The following is a 6,706-nucleotide window of genomic DNA, read 5'->3' on the forward strand; positions in this document are numbered from 1 at the left end:
ACATGGCAATTTTATACCAAAAGAATAACATTTGCTATGCCACTCCAATGTGAAAAGTGTAATTGAGCTTTGTTTGTTTGAGGAAGGATTGCCTTAGTGGTTGATTATATTGAGTTTTAGGACTACAATCTTGCCACCAATTGTTCTCGTTTCAAGGGTTTGATAAAAAGAAAGTGGCAACATTGGTATGTACAGTTTTCAACCAACTTTACTTCCACAACCATTCAAATATCTTTCAGTAATGTATAGTCTACTATCTTATATGTTAATCCCCTCACAAAGCTCATGTCAGAGCAGTATGCAAGGTATCTTGACACCAGTATGGCATCTTCCATTGTCATAAAAGGGAATGACTGTCCCGAGAGTGATGTCTCAAATGGTTTTCTACCTCTGTGAAACATTTCCATCAACACCACCATTCACACTGCAAAACCTCGTATAACCTCACTTTTTATCTACACTAAAGATTATCTAAAGATATTTGTTTGGCGGTTACGTGGAGATAGGTAATTTACTCTGATAAACTTGCTTTTTTTTTCTGTGCAAATTTTCTTCACGATCGATTTCACCACCTGTCTGGTGGCTTCCTCAGGTGTGGTACTGTCTTGCTGCAGGCGAGACATTGAAGCATTTGAAGGCCAATACTTCTATCAAGAGGAAGACCTCTTCAACATAGTTATGAACTCAATAGAAACCAATGTCTTGTCCTCTTCCCTCCTCTCCAGAATTGGCTACAAGTGATATGCTGATGACTCCATCCTTCTTTACAAAAACCACGAGCAATTACAAGAAGCCGTAGACTGGAACCCCCGAGGACCCCGAAAAATAGGACGTCTGAAGAAAACATGGAAGAGAACAATAGAAGCAGCAGCAGTTGAGAAAGGAAAAACATGGAGAGAGGTCAAAGAGTTGGCTTGTTACAGAGTCAAATGGAGGCATTTCACTGATGCCCTATGCTCCTGATGGAGTAAGAGGAATTAAGTCAAGTACGATTGTTTAACTCTGCCCACCCGAGCATCCACTTTGTACCAGAAGAAGAAAATGACAACATGCTAAACTACCTGGATCTCGCCATAAGCAGGAAGAATGACAAATTCAAGACCAATGTATACAGGAAACCCAACTCTGGAATGCAATACACCTACTTTGTGGTCAGTCTGCATGCCAAAAAATCATTTGGATCAACTTCTTCCAGAGAGCCGTCAACCTTACCTCAGAACCTGAAGACCTGCAGACTGAATTTGATCGTATCAGTTCCCTTGGCATCAACAATGGGACAGCCAATAAGAACTCCACCACCTCCTGGACACGACCAAAAAAAAAAAAATGAACCAGCCACGCCCTTAGAAAGAAAGGATAAAAGAAAAATTCATCGGCCTCCCCCATCCTGACCTAACCAAGAAATTCAAAAAGTTCTAACCAGACACACTTTCAGGATAGCAGACCAACCCCCTCCTTCCATAGCCTCCCACCTAACCCATTTCAAATGATGTTACATGATCCTGCACTTGTGGAAGCAAGTATGTAGGTATGACAAAGCACAGACTTGATGATAGGCTCAAGGAGCATGATGCTGACCACCAACTTGGGAGGAGAACAGGCCTTTCGTGCCACCTTATAGACGGAAATCATAACATAGACTCTGCCAAAATAGTCATGCATGCGAAATCCACCTTGGAAAGGTTCTCACTCCCGCTAACCTCAACACTAACCCGGGGCCCTCAATAAAACCTGGCTTCCCGCTATCAGGAATATACATACCCACTCAACCTGCTCCCCCTGCACAAGAAACCAAGCACAGTCCTTAAGCATTCACAAAAAAGCCTGCATGTGCATGCGAACAAACCTCGATCCGTGGCAAAAGGAATAAGCACTACACCCACTTCGGAACGCAAAATATGTTTTTCCACATATCCCAGAACCAGCACCGGAAGTGCTCATGAAATCATGATTCTGGGGCCTCACAAAATCAGTTGCACAAAGAAAGAAATGGGTTAAGGAAGGAGCTACGGGCATATGCAAATTACGCAATTTTCTTTAAATAAAAATGAGAGCGGTTAACAACGTTGTGACTGAAAGACGCAATACAAACTTGGTGGCAATGATGTCGCAGCCTGAAATTTTCCTCTGTGAATTTTGTATAAAAACCTAGGAAAATGAAAAGAGACTCAAAATAGTGGTGGCCATTTTGCCTATTATCTTTGCTGTTGATTGTACCTTTTTCAAATGTGCTGTATAAAGAAACAAACTGCCCGAGTGCTGCGGGGGGGGGTATATTAGTGGTGACATCAGAGCAGACAACAAACCAGGATTTGAGTCGAACAACAGGCAAACATGTTTTTCTCCTATGTAAATCATGGGATTTTCCATCGGAAGGGGTAGCTTTAATTATTGTGACAGCAGTTATGAAACAAAACTGTGATTAGTATCGTACATCAATGTAAAGATGAGTTACCCTTTGGAATTGGAAACTCAATGGATAGGGAGAATAATGTGTTTTTATTTGTTTAGACTCAACTCCTACTTGTTTTCTGCTGTCATGTCAGACTAATATGGTCCAGTGAGGTCAGCTATCTGCCCCCAATGATATATATACATCACTGTCTGCCCCCACAGCGGCGGGGTTAGGATTAACCACTTAGATGTGCCGAGGGTGGTAGATAAGGTTTAGCATAGTGGAACTGCATTCCTAATCGCCGCCACTGATTAACAAATTACTGACTGAAATTAAAATATATGTGTGAAATATATAACTTTAGATTGACATTCATTTTCCAGGGGTGCTGTCCCCTCCTTGCCCTCCCCCTGAAAGTCCATGATGATATGTATTAAGTCTTCTTCTCCAAGCCCGACCCTGTGGCCGAGTGGTTAGCACATCGCGCTGCGACGCGACGCCAAGGGTCCCGGGTTCGAATCCCGGTCGGGCTTGGTTGTTTGTGAATGTCCATTCATCAATTTCATCACTCATCCCCATCTTCGCAAATTAGCCAAGAGGCACAAAACGCGAAGTAAAATAAACTAAATCAATCAATCAATCAATCTTCTCCAAGAAAGTGGCCATACAGTGTAAACATTCAGATACACGTTGCAGTCTTATTGAACTATGTACTGAAATACAAAATGAAATCATCCTGCCCTTAAAAACACATTTTTTTGAACCTTTTCAATGTAACCAATGGAGGTACAAAATACATAGTACATTATACCTTCCATCTGCCACAGGACAAAATGCGAAGAACACATAAACTGTGCCATCTTTAAAAGCCCTTCTGCCGCACTATCCCCAACAGCGAACTGTAATATTTATGCGCGAACATTGGGCCTCTTCCTAACAGTTTTTGAAAAAGCTTGAAATGGTACATTTACTAGAGATGTTACGTGGAACAAATACATAGAACGTATTAAGAAGAAAACTACCCTTCATATTACAACTTGCATTAAATAATTTCCCGAGCACGACTTGGTGATACCTTGAAAGCATCTGAAATTCTTTCACCAGTGCGAGGAAGAACAAGCAGGAGGAAAATAAACCGTTTATCATCAATGCAAAAAATTTTAAAAAAAACAACATAACTCACATTAAGCTATAGGCAATTATCAAAAACCACGAACAGACCACTTGAAGAAACAATAGAAGAAAGAAATCATAACAATGCTGACGAAAGAAAAAAAATGGTCGCTGATCTTTATAGAGGTTTCCATCAGTGCAGAGAATTATATGCAGTGCTCGAAAATTTTTCTTCAAAGCTAGGTGCCAGCTCTGAAAATCAAGTGCCAGGAAACCACCTACTAGCAATTGTGCATACTACAGTATGTTTCAAATGTCGCGCAATCCGAACTTTGAAAATGTATATCATGAAAATCGTAAGAGATATTTACACCGGGTGTTCTGCATTAAACTAATCCTGTAGGCTATCACTGGGTTCATAAATTTATGTTAGCATTTATCTAAATAAAAGCAATTACATTATTTTTTTAAAAAAATTGTTAATTTGCTGAAAACATCTGAGAACTGATTTTCAACAATAAATATCAACTCTTAAACAATTTGTGGGATCATTTGTTGGTGTTTGACTGGTTGTAAAACAGTTGCTTTGCGAGGTATAGCAGAAGCAGGGGAATTTTTATTAGAAAACCTCTTGCACATGAGTGTAAGAATGAGTAGTAAAATACTCTTCAGCAATGCACACGCATTGCTCCAATGTATACGCCATGCTGAATCAATTAAAAAAAAAAAACAGGCACAGTAGTGGCGAAAGTGAGCGAAGAGAATGTAACCGGGGGCAGCCTAGAATTCTCTCAAGAGTCCAATTTCGGCACAAAATCTTGATTTACGATTTTCCCCTAAATGTATAGCCAATACTTAGACATGTTGCATGCGACTGTTGGCAATATTTCAACCTGCTAGTGTTACGGAGATGTCTTAAAAATGGCAGTTTTCACTCAACCCATAAAATAGTGTCAAAAATTCATCAAATGGGGCAGCCATGAAGGCCGAAAATTTTATGAATGTCGAGAAGAGAAAGCAAGAAGATGTTTGCATATGTGGAAATTTTAGCGGAAAAAGCAATCTCGACCATGACTCCAAAACCAGGGTCTCTGGCATAGCCTATACCGTGCCATTCTTTCAGTGGCGTGCCCAGGATTTTCGAAAGGGAGGGGTTATATACACTTTTTCTGGTAGTCAGCCCACATTTCGCCATCTTTTCCTACCTTTGACGTTCTTTTTTTTAGGAATACTGGGCCAAAGGGGGGGGGTTATAACCCCCACCAACCCCCCTTGGGCACGCCACTGCATTCTTTGTTCTACCAAGTGAGCTACCGAATCACCCTTGGCTTCGCTTGATCTTTTGCTGTCGCTGTAAAATACTTACTTATATATTCCTTGGTCGCTGTAGAGCAATGGCACGGTATGCCTGGTGGAGTCAGCATTTTCCGCTAAAATTTCTGCATGGCACATCTCTTGTGTATGTCCAACCGTAAGATGTTGCCTGTTTAATTAACAAGCACAGAAAAAGGAGATAGAATAAAACTAAGGGACATTCCCACAGGTTGACAAGATATTTTTCTTCTGTGGTCAACACGAGCTGCCGTTTCAAGGTGACAATGAGGTTGACCCACCAGGTTTCACACCGAAGCTACAAGCTATACGTGTCGCTTGAGGATTTCACAAATCTAACACAGGCTTGTGCAGCCTGTCGTGCCGCTACGGCGTGAAAAGTTTAAGTTGATTGGGTCACTCATTGCAAACGACATGTGTGTGCCTTCGGTCTGAATTCTTCCTAAATCTTGAAGATCCAAGTCACAAGGATGGAAAATTAGGATTTTTGTTAAGGTTAAGTTTCGAAAGCAGGCGACAACACCATAAAGGATCTTATCTAAACCTGGGAGAACACATTCGAATGGATTGTCCATTGCATAACAGCTTCGTGAAACGGTCACACATATACATACTGAGATCGTTTCTGCACAAACACAACGTTCGTACATTGCAACAGAGGAGTCACATGATACAAAATGTCCCGATATCACGTTCTGAAAGAAAAAACATCAGCTTAAACAGTGGCAAATTTAGGAGACAGTTGCTCTCCATTTTTGGCCCCGCACTATGGCTTTTTATTCCTAACCTTTGTCTACCAAGAGAAAGTAAACTTTTCTTGCCTCCTCAACCCCCCCCCCCCCTTCCGTTTTGGGACTGAATCGCCACCATCGACCTTAAACTTTGCGAGGTTCTATCTATACCCCTGTAAAAAAAATGATGTTTAGCCCCCCCCCGAAAAGAATTTCTGGATACGTGCCTGTCACCACACGAAGAGAAGTAGTTCTATATTTCAAGGTATATGTCGCATTTTCAACGTAGAAAGTAGGTAGATCGGCATCACAGAGTAGAGGTACAGAATACTGACCGTAGCGTCTCTACGGTCAGTGTTGCCAGAAACAGTTGATAGAGAACAAAAAGTACTTTACCCAGTGTTTACTGTAAGGTGGGCGTGTAGTTTCGGGGAGGAGAGGAAAGGGTTACTGGTTGGCTAGGTTGAGTCCAGGGCGTATAGTGGCGTGCATGCCTGCTACAGATATATAGGCCCTGCTTAAAATTTTATTTTCAAAAATGCAACTATACGAACAATATTTTTTAAAAAACAAAAAATTAAATAACAGGCAATTGTACACAGATTTTATTTTCAAAATGCAATGATACAAACAGTATTTTTCATGCAGAAATCACACTGCTTGTTGCAATTATGATTCTTGATTGAGTTCCATGGGCCTTCTCTGCAAATTAATTTATATAAACACAATACCTCATCAGTATTAATGTTTAGTTTGCACCATATTAGATTCATTCATTTTCTTTTATATTGAAGCACAGTCAACCATAGCAAAATTGATATAGTGAATATTACCAGTTACAATTTGTAATGTATTTTAAATACTCGAGGAAAAGGCCATGTATAGTGAGTGGCTATTCGAATTTTCCACTTTCTTGCAAACAATACATTTCTATTCAATATCACTTTGTTAGCTAAATTATGCTGACCTTCTTACAAAAATGCTTAAATACATTAATTGCCTGGAAAGTCAGTGAATTTTGTTTCTCAATACTTTGAGATGTTTAGAATCAAGATCATGCAGTTCATTGAATATTAAATGTGGAGTAGAAAGTAACAATATTTTCCAATGAGCATGGTAGCTCACACTTAGCTTG

This window comes from Lepisma saccharinum, chromosome 18 (genome assembly GCF_977018435.1).
Source record: "Lepisma saccharinum chromosome 18, izLepSacc3.1, whole genome shotgun sequence".
In the NCBI taxonomy this organism is placed as follows: domain Eukaryota; kingdom Metazoa; phylum Arthropoda; class Insecta; order Zygentoma; family Lepismatidae; genus Lepisma; species Lepisma saccharinum.